Source organism: Lissotriton vulgaris, chromosome 9 (genome assembly GCF_964263255.1).
Source record: "Lissotriton vulgaris chromosome 9, aLisVul1.2, whole genome shotgun sequence".
Classification (NCBI taxonomy): domain Eukaryota; kingdom Metazoa; phylum Chordata; class Amphibia; order Caudata; family Salamandridae; genus Lissotriton; species Lissotriton vulgaris.
Window position 1 is genome coordinate 926,299,313 of NC_141697.1, and position 17,666 is coordinate 926,316,978.

The 17,666-nt window shown below is 44.8% G+C and overlaps 1 long non-coding RNA gene across 1 annotated transcript in view; it reads right to left on the minus strand.

The window, feature by feature from the left end:
• Window positions 1-8,411: 8,411 nt before the first annotated feature.
• LOC147692537 (uncharacterized) overlaps window positions 8,412-17,666 on the minus strand; it is a 188,606-nt gene continuing 179,351 nt past the window's right edge. The window contains exon 3 of the long non-coding RNA XR_015299831.1: window positions 8,412-9,322. This is a non-coding gene — a long non-coding RNA (uncharacterized LOC147692537). The remainder of the gene's footprint in view (window positions 9,323-17,666) is intronic.

Consider the following 17,666-nt stretch of genomic DNA (forward strand, 5'->3'; position numbering starts at 1 on the left):
CTTAGGGACGCCATTCGGGTTAAGGTGGGTTTCCTGGAGCATCGCTATCTGCACATGGTGCCGATCTAAATAAGCAATCACATTCCTACATTTGCGGGGGTTATTAAGGCCACGGACATTCCAGGACATTATGGAGACAGTATTCGACGTATCATCACCTGTGTTCGACATCGTATCCCTGAAAGAAGCTTTTGGCCAATGCTGTAGCCCTCGATCGAAGTGCACCTGAAGCAAGTCTTTCCGCTGTCCAGAACATTCTCTCCATACAAACATCCAAACGTTCACACATACGGATTCCAGTACCTGCACACTTGTCATGTATGTCATACGCAACAACATTTCTACGTTCAACAACAACTCGCATCCCAACATCCACGTCCCATTCCCCCCCCATGCACAACTGTTCAGCCCCCGATCTCCAGCTCCCCCCCCACCCACTGAAGCAACCCAATCTTGCCAGTATCACATCCCCCCCCCTCCCCGACCCCAACAATCAAGAACATTAGAAAAACCGTTTGGGGAATCCCCTTCTAAGGACACTAGAGGAATGCACCCCAACACCCCAACACTCCCCCCTCGACCCGCATGCGCCATACGGAGAAGACAGAGAAGGTGGGGTGATGCCTGGCATATGTTACCCCTGCAGGCTAGTACCCACATATCAAGTCAGTGTCTCGCATCTCCCCCCCTCATGCCGGAAAAGACACCAAAAAAGAAAATTCAGGAGGACCATCCCAGGAGCAACCGCTGCTCATTCCAGTCTCAACGCTGCCCTCAGGTCACCCAGTCTCAGATCAACTCCAGCAGAGGGGCAGGTATATACAAAAGCAGTTGTCGCCCACCTGTGACCAGCGCCGCAGTAAGTCCACCAGCCAAGTTCTACAGGCAGTTCGAGGTCTCCTCACCGGCAGCAGGCATCTCAAATCTCCATTCCATCATTTGGCGTCAGCGATCAAATGGTCATAAGGACACAGCTAGGGTTCCACGTGTTCGGCAGGGTTTACGTCCGCCTCATCTTCATCCTCGTTTCGCCTGTCCCTTCTGGCGGTACGCAGCCTCCGGACATAGTCCTCGGCCTGCTGCGGGTTTGTAAAAAAGTGTTGTTTGCCCTGGTGGGTTACCCTGAGCCGCGCCGGGTACAGAAGCGCATAGTCCACTTGCATGTCCCTCAGCTTTTTTTTCACTTCGAGGAATTTCCTCCGCTGGTCCTGCACCATCGGTGTAAAGTCCGGATACAGGGAAAACTGTACCTCGTCACAAGCTAGATTCCGAGTCGTGCGGGCTGCACGCAGTGCCGTGTCGCGGTCCCGGTAGTTAAGTAACCGGGCAATGATGGGTCGCGGCTGCATCCCTGGCTTGGGGATCGGGCCCAGGGAGCGATGCGCCCGCTCTACAATAAATTGGCTGGAAGAGGCCTCCTTACCCACTGCCGTGAGGAGGATGCGCTCCACGTAGTCTTCCATGCGCCCAGTGTTGGTGGACTCCGGAACCCCCGTGACGCGTATGTTGTTGCGTCTGCTCCTCGCCTCCAACTCCTCGTTCTTCGCCGCTATTACTCTCAGGATATTATCCATTCTAGTCAGGCGCGTGTCGTGGGCAGCGGTCGTGTCCTCAGTGGTAGAGATGCGTCTCTCCGCCTCCCCCAGGCGCTCCTCGTGGACCTCCAGTTTCTGCGCAACCCCATCCATTCTGGATGATAAGCGGTCGACCTTGTCAACTATCGTAGCGAAGCCCTGCCGCATCTCCTCCATCATCAGCCTGAGCTCCGGGGCCAGGGGGGCAGAGGGGGGCTCAGTGCCCGAAGATCCTGGGGCTCCACTGGTCCCCGCCATGCTGCGTAATGGTTTTTTGACAGCTGCCGGTTCGAAAGAGAGCTTGGGCTGTTTATTGTCATTTTTGCCCATCGTGCCGCGATTGTGAGCACCCCCACGGGCACTGCGATTGGCTCTAGTGTGCGTGCCCACTTCTCCCAGCCCAATCTGCGTATCCAGATGGCCCCCCGAGCAGCAATCTCGTCCAGGGCGGTATCCCCCACCCAAGGCACGAAGCGTCACAGGCAGTCTCCTGCCCCCAGAGCCCTCGCACCGGAGTAGCTGCTATGGGTGAGGTGGTGGGGGGTTGCGGCAGTCCCCTCGGTCCGGAGCACAGGGAGAGTCGGCGTGGGATGGTGGTAGGCCGCCGGGCGCAGGAGGAGGTCAGCGCGCCAAATGCGCGGGGCAGGACCCGTAGGGTGGGTAACTCCTATGCCCTCCGTATGTCCGTTGTTGTGTCTCAGGTCCCAGCTCCCAGGCGGCTGCAGCGGTCAGGGGTAGTTGCGGGGTTGCGAGGGGCAACGCCGGGAAGGTGTCCGCCTCACTCGGCAGATAGAGGCATGCACCGCGCTGGTCTCCCGGACCCTCTATGGTCCACCAGGGAAGCCCGGAGCCCCTCCGCACACTGCAGTGGCTCCGCAGGGGGAGAGACTCACCTCCGCTGTCGCTCGATGGCCTCCAGCAGCACCCTCCTCCAGGAATTCAGGCCTCTCAGTCCCGAGGCCTAGCCGCCTCGTGGAGAGCCGCGGCCTCGCGTGGGCCGGTGTCCGGGCGCCTCGGCTGTGCACCGCAGCAGCACCCACCGGTCAAGACGTGCAGCCTCGTAACTTGGGCATACGAGGTCGGATCGCTCCCAAAATTGGACCGGAGCAGTATCTTGTGTTGGGTCGCCGATGCTGCAAGTATTGTGCGTCTAGTCGCAGGATTTCAGGATAATTTCAGGATCCCGCTGGCCAGGCAGCCAGAGCCTCACTAGAGTGCGGCCATTAGCTAGTGCGCCCTCTAGCGCCCCGTCGAGCGATAGTATATTTTCCTATAATTAGGTTCAAATTCAGGCACTGTTCCACTGTACACAGGTGGCTCCGGAAACCCAACTGGCATTTATTTAAGATATTTTCTTCCTTTGTCCATGTCCTGATTTTATTAAATAAAACTCGTCCTAAAATTTTGAGGGTATTGTCGATTAATGAGATCGGCCTATAACAACTAGGGTCCGAACTTGATCCCTTTTTAAAAATTGGTACAATTACAGAGGTTGACCATGTACTGGTAATGTCGGTAGTAATTAGATTATTAAAAACATTTAATAATAAGGGGGCCCAAAATTCATATTCCACTTTTATAAGGTCTATCGGTACACCGTCAGGTCCAGGTGCTTTATTGCCCAAACTCTGCTATTGCCTCCTCAACCTCACCTATAGTTATTGTAATTTTAGTTGGGCACATATTAGACACAGAATTATCACAATATAATGGGGGGGCATATATTTTAGAAAAATGAGCAACCCATACTTCACTGGAGATATTGCAATCAAGGGGTGTAGAGGGATTCCCGAGAGTTCTTAGAGATTAAGTTGCAGACCAAAAGGCAGTAGTGCTTTTAGTGTTAGCTGCACAAGCCAAGTTATCCCAATGTTCTTTCAAAACGGTGTCAAGTCTGGTTCTTAAGGCCCTCTTGTAATTTGACCTTAGTGTGCGAATGAGCATAGGGTCTCTGATGTTTGCAGACAAAGCCGCTCTCAGCTCCCTGTTAGTTTTTGAGCAAGTGTTATCGAACCATTTGGGGTCAGAATTGCGTATACCACTGGTCTAGAAATCAGTTTTTTTATGCCTGCACATAGTTCGATAAATGCTGTGACTACCGCGGGTTTAGGGTCTGCCAAGACCAGACACGTCTCCCATAAGGTTGGATATGTTTTTACCATTTTCGCAAAGATCTCCTTGTAGTCCAGACCTCTCCATTTGACTCTCAAGGTGTCAGTGGAGAACTGTAGATTGCTAGCACCAGGATCTTTCCTGAATTTTGCAGGACGAGCCACCTTTAACAAAACAACTATGGGATTGTGGTCTCCAAAAGTAGACCGCTTTACCTCTGCCCCGAGGAGATAACTTTGTAGTGAGGGTGATAGAAACACATAATCAAAAATGGACCCTCGTCCTGATCCTCTGTAGGTGAGTATTAAATTCCCATTAATATTAATTGGGGCAATGTCCATTACATTCAGGAGGCTGGTGTTTACTGAATGATCTATTAGCTCATACCCCCTTTTACATGGATTATGGATATCGGGATCAGAAGGGAGTCCATTGACGCCACTTCCAATCTTTGCATTAAAATCACCCCCCAAGAAAATACCCGTCAAATTATATTTCCCTAATAGGTTATCTTGATCCATAATGAAATCAAAAAGTTGGGCAAAATAGGGATTCGAGGTTCTTAAAAAGTCATTATTATAGAAATTAATAAAACAAATAGAAGGACCCCGTGTATAAATTAGGACTTGAAAATTGGTATGACCGGTGGGAATTAATTTTGTTCTACCTCCTGAGGCGATTCTAATCCATATTGATAGTCCCCCTATTGGTCTACCATAACTCAGAGTGGCGGGATGATATTAAAACATTCATATCCTTCAAGTTATAGCTCTTTAGGGGCCCACGTCTCTTGGAACAGGAGAACATCATGTTCTCTAATCATGTTCACCCTCTCTACTGATTTTAACTTTGGAGCTAAACCGGCCACATTCCAACTCAGGACATTCAGTATGGAATCAGGACTATCGGTTTTACAGATGGGGGACGCTTTGGGGTTGACAGAAGCAATCACATCCTCATTCCCACACACCAGTGAACTATTAAAAATAGGTAGCTCAGAGGGTCAATCAAATGTATCCAAATCAGAGAGGGCCAGATATTGATTAGTGAGCTGGGGGGCAGGGGAAACTGAAGATTGTGTCAGTGAACGTTTATAAAAGAACCCAAGATGTAAAGCACAAGTGTTAGTTTGGATAAGATTGATAGTTTCCCTGACTTCAAATATCGATCCAGCAATCCTTTGGTATGAAAAATTAATGACAATACAGTCCCTTTGATAGTTTTTGGTGTGGGTCCTACCCAGCCCACCCTACGGACCATTAGAATTTCACTCATGTCGGGCCTTTTGAACCTCTTATGTTTGGCCAACCAATCCATTGAACCATCCAACCAAAACATTTATTTCTAAGTTGGACCCAAGACTCAGATTTGTTTTTCTGTAGGGGAGGAACCCCTGCAATAACTAAAACGTATGGGCATGATGGAGGTGGCAGGTTCAAAATATCTTTATTAGGTTCGTCAGGCCCTTTATCCGCTGTCACAGTTATACTGGTATTATCCAACGACCTGCTGTGGGTAAGGTTTGGGCTGGGATTGCATGGCAAATCAGGGCATGTAGGTTTAATGCGATCAAGGGTAACTGACAAAGGTTTTGTAGCTTGAGTTACTAAGGGTTCAGGGGAGGGCATTAATGTCCCTAATGGCTTGGGTACTACAACTTTGGGTACTAAGGGTGGAGGAATAGATAGTTGTTTTCCAGGCATATGGGTTCTCGAGATGTTAACAGGATTGGTATGTACATTATTTTACTTTTGTGGCGGTGTGGATTTCTGGGTTAAGCTTTCCAATCGATCTAATCGTTTCCACAACCTGTCAAAACTAGAATCTATCAACCCTTTAATACGATTGCAAACTGTATCAACAATAATATCGATTGCGGTATCCCCCAATATAAAGTCTGAAAAGCCAGTTTGTGTAGATTGTGATTCCTTAGAATTACATTGTACATCCTCCTCGAGTACAATGATTGGAGCAGTATTATTGCTACATCTATTGTCAGTTGAAATTTGATCTGTGAAAGGCTCAGAATCAATAGTGGGATCAATGATAGTGGAATTACTCTCAAGCCATCTATTTAAGGTTGCACATTGGGGTTTCGAACGAGATGGCTGCTTTCTTTTAGGTTTTGGACAGGGCTGTTTTGATGCCTTCCTCTTCTTTTTTGTTCCACATATTTCTGGGTCAGGCGTAGTGGGTACATTCACTGTGGGTAAGTGATCAATTTGGCTTGAATCAGCTTCATCATGCATAACCGGGCTGGTCAAATCCGGGCCTTCCAGGTCCAAGGATGTTTCTCCCATTACTGTCTGAGGTGCATGTACGGTTACCGTGCGGGAAAATGACTGGGCAATGCTAATGTCTGAGGTATCATGTACGTCTATACTTAATTGTTTAATAGGACCCACAGACAATCTCTTCTTTGCCATCTGAATTTCATTGCTTACCAAAGTCATAGCATGCTCCAGTGCAGTATCAATGTCATTTAAGTTGGTCGCAGTAGCTATTGCACCATTCTTCCCCATGTTATGCAGTAGATGGGGGTATGAGCCCAGAACAAAAAAAAAAATGAAGGCACTCACTTGTCGTTTATCAAAAGGTAGATGTCGGGGATATGGCCCTGCCCTGCCTCCTCCTTCCTCGGACGGCCACAGATGGCCCGCCCTCTGCCCGGGCGCTGCCCGTGCGCGTCCCGTGACGCGGAAGGAGCCTCCACTGTTTAAGTGCCTCCGGGCACGCGAGATGCGTGGCAGTGGGCGGGGCAGTTGCAGTGCTGCCTGGGAGCTGTGGTCTCCCCCACTGCGGACGCGGGATGTTGGTAGCGGCGGCAGGGTGACCAGCAGCGTCAGGGACCCAGGGACGACTGATGCAGCCTTGCGGGTAAGTGTAATGACCCACTCGAGTTTCCTTCTCCCCACTCCTTAGTAGGAGCCTCCGCTGTTTAAGCGCCTCCGGGTGCACGAGATGCGTAGCAGTTGGCGGGGCAGTCGCAGTGCTGCCTGGGAGCTGTGGTCTCCCCCACTGCGGCTGCGGGATGTTGGTAGTGGCGGCAGGGTGACCAGCAGTGTCAGGGACCCTGGGACGACTAATGCAGCCTTGCGGGTAAGTGTAATGACCCGCTCGAGTTTCCTTCTCCCCCAAGTGTCTCATTCCGTGCCTTTGGAGCAAGTGCCACTTCCTGACTCACTTTAGAAACCTTACTCAGTGCACTCACTATATCTGCTTTTTTGGTACCCTGTTCCAAGAATCTAGATGACATACAGTTGCTCTCTTCCAAAAAATCCGTCTCAGATGTACAATTCCAACTAGCCTGTAGGAATTCCCCATAAGGATGCTCCTAATTACATTTCTAGGGTGGTGACTGTTTACATGCAACTAAGTGTTACCCACTGTCTCTTTCCGGAACAGTTTGGATAGTAATTTGTTAGTCCGGACTTGGCTCTATATGTCAAGGATCTCAGTCTGGCTGTCAGAGTTTCCCCTCAAATCTGAGATTGCAGTTGTTCGTATTTAGATCGGCAATAAATTCCCTTGCTTGAGACTCACTACCTCGCCAGATAATAAAGAGAGTCTATATAGCATACCCACATTTTCACATGGTTGCCATATTGTGAGTAGTGGTTGTGTACCAGCTCCTCCCACCAGCCCATCATCAGATTGGCATAGCTGGAAGCTAAACAGGTGCCCATTGCTGTACCTTGTATATGCCTGAAGATTTGCTTGTCAAAAATAAGTTATTTTCGATGCAATACTTAATCATGGTCATTATCTCCGTGTGTTGGAAATAAGATATTCTGTGTTAAAGTGTCTACATGCCTCTAACCCAACTGTGTGTCTGATGGAGGTATATAAACTGCAAACATCCAAAGTCATAAGCAAAAGGTTATTCTCCCATTGTACCATTCTGATTTCATGTAAAAAATCCTTACTGTCTCGTATGTATGAAGGTAATGGTTGTACTAACAGACGTAAAAAAGAATCTACATACTTAGAAGTATGTTCTAACAAGGACCCTACAGTAGAGACAATAGGTCTCCCAGGTGGCTCAAGACCATTTTTACGAAGTTTGGGAAGTAAGTACAAAACTGCAATTCGCGGATATCTGTTAAGGAGAAACGCATATTCATCCCATTGTAGGAGACCTTTCTTCTCCCAGCCTGACAGCATCTCATGATATATTGCATTGGAACTTTCAACCGCTTGTTTAGACACCACCACATAATAGTCAGAATTACTTAGCTGTTGCCTGCCCTCATCAATGTAATCCCCAACATTCTTGATCACTACATTGCCTCCTTTGTCTGACTGGTGAATTACTATATCATGGTCACCCTGTAGATTTTTTTTCGGCTAGCTTGTCTTATTTAGTTAGATTATCCTTCTTCTAACCTGATTTCCTGGCTATAGATTTCAAATCTTTTACCATAAGTGCCTCAAACGTTTCAATAGCACAAGGAGAGAGTGTAGGATTAAACGTGGATTTGGATTTTAAACACTATCAGGTATAACGTCAGGATTGTCTACATTCAGTTGTGTAAGATATATATATATATATATATATATATATATATATATATATATATATATATATATATATATATATATATATATATATATATATATATATATATATATCCACTTGATCCACTCGCTCTGCCGAACAGATGACAAGCCACACCAGCCAGGTACGTTCAGGATTTGTTTATTGGGCAAACAAACAGACGCGTTTCGAGCCAACGGGCTCTTGGTCACATGACCACCATCGACATTTTGCAGTATAAGTAAATAAACAAGGAAATAAACAGGGAAGAAAGACTCCATGTTAAGTTCCACACAGGGTTTCCTAATTGTGCCGCATTTTCAAAGAAAAATTCACAATTCATTTTAAATGAGTTGGGCACATTTCCCAAACGTCTGGTGTATATTTAACAACCGGTTACAATCACAATTTATTTACAAGAGATAACGGGTGTAGTACCCAATTAAATTATCGTTTCAAAGAACTCCAAATTACATAATTTTTACAAGAAATGACGGGTGTAGTACCCAAATAACTTATCGGTTCAAAGAACACAAAATTACATGGTTTTGGAGAACAAGATATTTTGTAGGGAGTAAAAAAGTCGTAAGTAATAGTTTAGATGAGTGAAAGGAAGGAGGGTGGAGAGAAATAAGATCTCGAGAAAGAGGTTCTGGACAGAGAGACAGATGGGAGTGGAGTTTAGAAATAGATAGGTTAATTATGGTATAGTACCATAGTAAATCATTCCATTATCCACATTCCTAGACCATACATCTTGGTCCTTTCTATACAGATTTTATCTTATGTCTGCCCTTTGTCTAATTTGTCCACACTCGCTTTAAGAAATTCTAAGCGACTTCTAGTCGATCACTATAAAGATTCTAGTATATATCAAAGGAAATTGCATATCCGTAGATATGCTTTCTTTATACCCATTACTAAATATTCCATAATTAAGGGATAGTATAAAAGAAAAAGAACAAATATACTAAGTCTGTATCAATGTTTAACCCGTGGTCTTATCGTTAAGAAAAAAATATATTTTGTGGAGTTGCTGTGCTCGTAATCATATCTTCTATCTGTGATGCACATTATCACTCCAACAACAGGCCGGTTTCTGGAAAAGGGTAAAGGTAAAAGATTTATAGTTAGTTTCATACGTCAACATGGTGGTTGGATATATACATGTGATAGTTTCATCTCAATATTTACAATTTTTGATCAAAATCTTTGTTCTCCAAAAATTCGGTTAGTTTACAATACACCAAATCATTTTCAAATAATAATACATAAACCGGTTTGAAAATTTTTTAAAAATCAGATTGTCATGGAATCTGAGTATCCAGAAGCGGGCTAAGGGGGATCTTGGTCAGAAAAAACGTCTTATAAATGTACATACATTTCTTCATCGATGTTCATCCCCATAGGGAAGATACTGCCTGCCTGAAGGATGAACCTGGACTCTGCTCTATGCAGTGCTGTCACTCTGTCTCCTCCTCTCACATGTTTGGGGATTGTATCAAGAGCAAAGAATTTTGCCTTTGTCCAGTCCCCGTCATGATGGGTTTAGAAATGTTTGGCTGTGCTATAGGAAAAGTCCTTGTTAGTGATAGCACGCCAATGTTCCAGGATTCTCTTCTTGACCGGAAAGGTTGTGGATCCAATGTACCATTTGCCACAAGGGCATGTTACTACATAGACTACAAAGTCTGTGGTACAGAGGATTTTTTTGTTTATCCTCCATTTCCTGTTCACCCTACTTAGTACAACCTCCCTCACATTGGTACTGTATCTACAAGCCTTACATTTCCCACATTTATGAAATCCTCCCTTTGCTTCTAGCCATGACATTTTCTTGTCCAAATGGCTTTGTACTATCAGGTCTCTGATGGATTTGCCTCTCCTGTAGGTAACTGTCGGTAATTGATGGGTGTTTATCTAATTTTTCTTTCAAGATTTCTTTCAAGATTTTGTCCTGTAAGAGGATATCCCATCTTTTCCTCACAATCTTGCTGAACTCGGGGGATTGGCTGTTATATGTGGTAATGAGTCTTATAGGTGCTTTGCATGCGTTCTGTGTACCCCTGGGTGGTCTGAATAGGGCATCTTTCCGGTCAATCTGGGAAGCTCTTACCTCACCCTTCTTGAGCATATTCGGATGATAGCCCCTCACAGTAAACCTCTCTCTCATTGTTTTCTTGTGTCTCTCAAAGGATTCTTGGGAGCTACAATTCCTTTTGGCGCGTAAGAATTCGCCGAAGGGAATTGCCCATCTAAAACTAGGGGGATGACAGCTGGTTGAATGTAGTACCGAATTCCCTGCTGTTTCTTTTCTAAAAATCTCAGTTTCGATTCGATTGTTGACAATTCCTAGTTTTATGTCTAAGAAGTCTATGGTACTCTGACTATGTTTCATAGTGAATTTTAAGTTCAAACAATTTAAATTTAATACATTCACAAACTTCAGTAGCTCCTTCTCATTCCCCTCCCAAACAAAGAAGATATCATCAATAAAGCGAAGCCAGATGTTCACCTTACTAGTCCATTGTTCTAGGGTGTCGTTTCTGAGCACCTGCTCCTCCCACCAGCCTACCAAGAGGTTGGCATAGCTGGGGGCAAAGCAGGTGCCCATCGACGTGCCCTGTGTTTGTTTGTATAGGTTCCCGTCAAATAAGAATACATTTTCTTCAAGACATAGTTCAATCATCTGTAATAGCATTCTCGAGTGGGCCTCCAAATGTCTACTTCTTGCCTGTAAAAAGTATTCACATGCTTTCAAGTCATCCCTATGTCTGATTGACGTATTAAGACTCTCTACGTCTAGGGATACTAACCAGTAATGGGGCTCCCAGTTAATGCTCTCTACTTTCTGAAGAAAGTCTATATATATGACAGTGAAAAATCTAATATCTATTCACAATCCAAAATAAGACATATTTATATCCATATATAACCCCTTGTCAAACAAATACAGTGTAGCAAAGCAAAGCACACATATATTCTATGTCCCTATACCTATAGGAACCGTCTCTCCAGGTTTTTTATAAAAATATATTGCTGCGACTTTTAAATATCAGAGGTAGTCCATTGTGGTGTCATCCATGAGGGAACATCCTACCCTCAAAAATAAATCTGAGATGTCTCTTGTAACATATATCAAGTTTCATTTTTAAATCGGACCCCTCCAATCAAGAGAGGTGGACGTGTTTTGGCCCTTGTATTTATTTATTTATTTATTTATATTCTTATAACGCGCCTGAATCAGCCCCGAAGGGGTATCTCCGCGCGTAGCTTCTGTAAGGGTTGAGAAACATACTAGGGCATGACAGTGTAGGAGAGCAGGAGGGAATTAATCTAGGGTGAAAAGGTATGTTTTTAATTTTTTTCTAAAAGAGAGGAGATTAGGGATTTGTCTCAGCTGTGGAGGCAGGGAGTTCCATAGCAAGGGGCCTTTGAGTGAGGGGGCCCGGCCTCCCTGTCTTGCTCTGGTCACTCTGGGCACCTGCATCAACATGGTGTTGCTGGAGCGCAGGGCACGTTCAGGAGAGTAAGGGACAAAGATGTCTCTTAGGTATTTGGGACCGGACCCATAAATACACTTATGCATTATACAGCATAGTTTAAAGTTGACGCGTTGTCTCACCGGGAGCCAGTGAAGGTGAGAGAGGAGTGGGCGTGATGGGGTTCGGGGGGGGGCATTCAAGATGAGTCTTGCTGCAGTGTTCTGCACCACTTGCAATCTGCACAGTTGTTCTTGATTGGCAGAGATGAGTAGACCATTACAATAGTCTACCCGTCCGATGACCAGTGCTTGTACCAGCGTCTTCCTATGGATGTCGGGCAGGAAGGGGAAAATGCGTCGTAGAAGTCCAATTACTCGGAAACAGGTTCCCGTAACTTGATTGACATGGTCTTTTAGTATCAATGCTTGGTCTAGGCGCACTCCCAAATTTTTGATGGTCTGTTTTGGCACGAGGACAGGTCCTAGCTCAAGTGGCCACCAGTCCGGGGACCAAAGCAGGGTGGCCCCTCCAAACAACATGACTTCGGTTTTAGTCACATTGCATTGGAGGAAGTTCTGGGCCATCCAACCTGCCACAGCTCTCATACCATTTTGAAAGGATTGCATGACTGCAGGTGTGATGGTTTGGAAGGGAAACAGCTGGGTGTCATCAGCGTAGGAGATTGGGGAGAACCCATAAGATCTTATGATGTCCGCCAAGGGGGCCACGTATACGTTAAATAACGTGGGGCTCAGACATGAGCCCTGTGGCACTCCTTTGGTGAGCTTCCTACAGATAGATTTGTGGGAGCCTAATTTGACACCTTGTTGCCTGTCCGCAAGAAAGCTTTCAAGCCACGCCAGGGCGGTCCCTTTTACTCCCACCTCCCTCAAGCGACCAAGAAGAATTTTGTGCGACACCGTGTCGAAGGCAGCGGACAAATCCAATAGCACCAGAATCACTGAGCTCCCCCCGTCAAGTGACATCCTGATGTTATCAGTCACTGACAGGAGGGCTGATTCTGTACTATGGTTTGGCCTAAAACCAGATTGGGAGTGGTCTAGGCCGCCCGCTGCCTCGATGTAATTGGACAGGTGCGCTTTGACATGTTTCTCGGCCAGCTTGCTTAGATATGGTAGGAGGGAGATGGGCCGGAGGTTGGAGAGCTCCGTCCAGGGGAGAGCAGCATTCTTACGGATGGGGTTCACCACCGCTCTTTTCCATTCAGTTGGTACGTAACCCTTCTTCAAAGACTGGTTGATTACACCTTGAATATGGGGGCCTAGCAAAGTACTCAGGGAAGCTAATGTTTTGGCAGGAATAAGGTCATCCGGGGACCTGGATTTTACATGGGTCATTAATGTTAGAAGCTCTCTATTATTGATAGGGGGAAAAGTGGTCAACATGAAGTTTGTATTTTCAGTGGGGAGGGGGGCAATCAGAGTGCCATTATCTGTTTGAGATGCTAGGATTTTATCATAGATGGATTCTATTTTGTTTTCAAAATATAGGGAGACTTCCTCGCATAAATTTTGTGAGAAGTCATCCGGACTTACACATGCCATTGGCTTGACAAATGTCTCAAGAATCCTATAGAGTTCTTTCGGTGAATTGCCAGCTTCCGTGAGTTGTTGGGCTATGTTATTTTTGCGGGCAGCTTTAACGTGTTTATAGTAATTTGTTTAATGGGCCTTCTTGTTATCCTCCGAGTGGAATTTTCTCCACCTCTTCTCTATCCTCCTACATTCTTGCTTCTCCTTTCTGAGAGCCTCGGTGTACCATTTTTCCTGTTTAGCCACAGGAAATTGCCTAAATGCTTTCAGGGGGGCAATTTTGTCAATGGCTACAGTAAGTGAGTCCTGAAATATTGTTAAGCTATGTTCCACTTCATCTGTGTCCTTAATATCGGGTTTTTCCCATACCTTTTGTAGTGCCTCCAATGTGAGTTTATGCCACTGTCTGCGCATAGTAGGGGGTAGAGATTTCTTACAGGAGCCTTTGTTAATTTTAAAAATAGTAAACTCTAATAAAAAGTGGTCAGACCAGTCTAATTGGGTCGGTTTATTGCAGGATATATTATCAAAATTAGTATATATCAGATCAATGCAATGTCCGCCTTCATGTGTGGGACCCTGTTTTTTTTGTGTAAGACCAATAGTCGCCAGATCAACAGACAGGCTTTTAGTCTCCGCTGATTCAGGTTGATCGGTATGTATATTGAAATCCCCTAGAAGAAGGAAATCCTCTTTAGCCCGTATATGTGGGCCTAGTATCTCTAAGAGGGATATAGAGAAACTTGGACATGTAATTGGAGGTCTATAAATAAGTGCTCCCTTGCTGGTCTTTCTATTGGGGAAAGTGATTCTATAGATCATTATTTCCAGTTCTTTACAGCATTGCTTGTCTAGGATATCCAGTTTAAGGTGCTCTTTGTAAATTATAGCAATGCCGCCACCTATTTTTTCAGGGCGGTCTGAATGGTGGAATTTGTATCCCTCTGGTACTCCCAGAGCAATAGCAGATATCGTGTGGGGCTTTAACCAGGTTTCAGTAATGAAACAAATATCCGGGGTCAAGGAATGTACCAGGTCCCAGATCTCGATTTGGTGTTTGGGCATTGATCGAGCATTTATGAGAATACAGTGCAGATCATCAGAGGACATGCTTAATTTATGTAAGTCAGAAGAATTGATAGTGGAATAATGGCAGTTTAAGCATGAGAAGGGTCCTTCTGGACATGGCCAATTATCACACGTATAACAGGGAGAGATAGATTGCCTTAGTTTTAGTAATGATGATGCCTCATACCTGATGGGTTTGGCCACGCAATTGGGCGGCATAGTGAGGACCCGTCGCCTCGTCCTGTCGCGGACGGGCGCAGACGGGCAGCTCTTTGGCTGGTCTTCGGCTGAAATGAGGCTGCGCGCTTCCTGTGAGGCGAGGGCTAAATAGCCCCCTGGTAACAGCTAGAGCGCTGACCGCTCCCGGAAGTGCCTGGCCCTCACCTGTCCGCCCTCCGCACAACGGTAAAGAATTACCGAGTCGGACCGAGGCGGGCAGGAAGTGGGATCGAGACCAGCACTCTGGTAGGTTACAGGAATTAAAGAAAATATATATTAAACAGGTTGGTAATGCGCAGATCTATAAAAAGTGCACAAGTATTTTTAAAATCTCTACAGTCTTAGAATGCGGCTATGTCAATGCAGCTCTACAATGTCACGCAATAGTTTGTTTTCCCTTGTGGCAAGCTAGCGGTATGAAGACACTGCCACCGTCTTCCACCGCAGCTGCGCTGTGAGAGGCTCCGCCTAAATAGCCCCCTGGTAACAGCTAGAGCGCTGACCGCTCCCGGAAGTGCCTGGCCCTCACCTGTCCGCCCTCCGCACAACGGTAAAGAATTACCGAGTCGGACCGAGGCGGGCAGGAAGTGGGATCGAGACCAGCACTCCGGTAGGTTACAGGAATTAAAAACAAATATTAAACAGGTTGGTAATGCGCAGATCGATAAAAAGTACACAAGTTTCAAGTTTCAAGTTTCAAGTTTTATTTTTTACGATAACGGAACTCTGTCGAGATCCACATAACAGTTTATCAATAAAAAGAAAAAACAACATTAATTACATAATTAAATAGAAATGTCAGTACAATGTTAAAAAACATTTAAAGAAAGAGAACAATTTAAAGCAAAACATTTCGTTAGGAGGATTAAACATAGCTACAATGAAATCATAAGCAGTAAAAATACCCAGCTGAAAACACAAAGGTTTTAACCATTTACGTCTGTGTACCATAAGGGCTGGGCAAACAAAAACAACATGGTATAAATCCTGGGAATAAAGTTTACAAAGATCACAGATATCTGTACCACCATGCCATTTAAACAATAAACAATTCAATGGAAGTAAATCATATCTCAACAAAAAAATAAATCGCCTAACTGCATGAGGAAGATTCCAACCTAAATATGGTTGAAGTTTTTTAATTTCACAAGAGTTACCGAGGGGGAACATTCCTCTCTTAGAATTTCGGATCGTACTGTCAGCTCTAAAACTCAACTCCCAAGACAAGGTCTTTAAAGATAACTTTAGTTGGGGAGCTGATAGTGTAAAAAAACTTTGTTCATCTATCTGTAATAAAGAAATTGCCTGTCTGAAGTTCCTTACAATAGAGGAGTAAACATTATAGGAACCCAACAACTAATTTTTTATTTGAAACCTCAGGGTGCCAGGCTTTCCTTCAGCAATATTAAAAACCCATCGCACCACACTCGCTACTGCCTGGGACCGTGCACTACGCAAACCAAACTCTTGTCGTAACGAAGACGTAGAGCTTGCAGTATTTACAGAGGCTAAATTACGAAGAATTCTTCCTTCAATAGAATCCAGGAATTTCCAGCATGCCATGTCCACTATTTCCAGTCCGTAGATTAGAGATGCGGGGATTTTTGCCCGATAGACTTCGAGCAATATGGAAAAATGCCTCCGACCTGTCGCTTTGTATAAGGAGATAAGACTCTTCCCTTGAGCAAGAGCTTTCCTACCATTTTTCTCTGTATGTGTTTTTTCTGATAGATTACTCGTGACTATCTTCCCAAGGAAGGGGTAGGATTTAACTACTTCTAGTCTTTCACCCCCGACAGACCAGTAATAATCGCTGTATTTAGATTTTCTCCTTCCACAGAAGCACATTATTTTACTTTTTGAGGTATTAATTTTTAAAAAGTGGGCCTCGGAGTAGGAGTTCAAACTTTTTAAACGATTATTCAAACCCTTTGGGGTGAGATCCAGAATTAAAATATTGTCGGCATACATTAAGCATGCTATGGGTGATCCCCCTAATACAGGGGCAATACCATTGCTCGTGGATAATATGGCTTTAGGTAAATCAGCAATATATAGGGAAAATAACAGGGGCACCAGCAGGCAGCCCTGTTTAAGCCCATTATTGGTAGGTATTATCCTGGAAAGTCCTCTATCACCACCCATTAAAACTCTGCACCAGGTGTCTGTATGGAGTGCGATAACTAGTTTCAATAAGCTCGGGGGCATTCCTAACTTTATTAGCTTACTCCAAAGCAAAACTCTTTCCACCTTATCAAAGGCCGTAGAGAAGTCAATAAATGCTCCATAAATACCTCCTCTACGGATTGTGACATATTTTTCAATCAAGATTTGGAGAGCAGTAGAATTATCTAAGGTACCGTGTTGTTTTCTAAAGCCAGTCTGCTCTAGTGGGAGAATTGCGGACATGGTCACCCAGTCATTTATAGAATTCAATAGACATTTGGTGAAGACCTTGCCTATAGCGTCTAGGAGAGCTATTTGTCTATAATTTTCAGGTGAATCCCTGGCGCCCTTTTTGTAGATAGGGATTAACAAGCTCCCTTTCCAAGAGTGTGAAACAATGCCATTATTATAACAAGCTTTAAAAACAGGGTATAGAATTTTTCCCCATAAGGCACTATGAGTTTTCAATACTGAAATTGGAATTTCATCTGGGCCAAGGGCACCGGACGAACGGAGAGCTTTAATTGCGGCTTCAATTTCTAATTCAGAAGGAGGATCATATGGACATAAATCTTCCTGCAATTTATTAAGATCAAACTCCTTACCATTACTACTATATAGACCCTGAACAAAATCTACCCAAGTCTGCTCATTTATTGATATCGGAGAAGGTCTGGATCTCACCCCACAGCCCTCCCCGATTAATGACCAAAAGGTCTTAGTTCGACCACTCTTGGCTGCTTCACGTAGTTTACACCAAAGAGCATCTTCCTTCTCACGTTTTAATCTGACCTTCAGCCTATTTCTTCTCCTCTTCAAAAGTGAGATTCTTTGTTTACGGTCTGGGGAGGGAAAAAGGTATTGGGCCCTTACCAGCTTATTTATTTCCTTATTTAAATTAAGAAGATCAGAGGGAATTTTGGGCATTACCTTAGCTGTTAAAGGCTTTTGA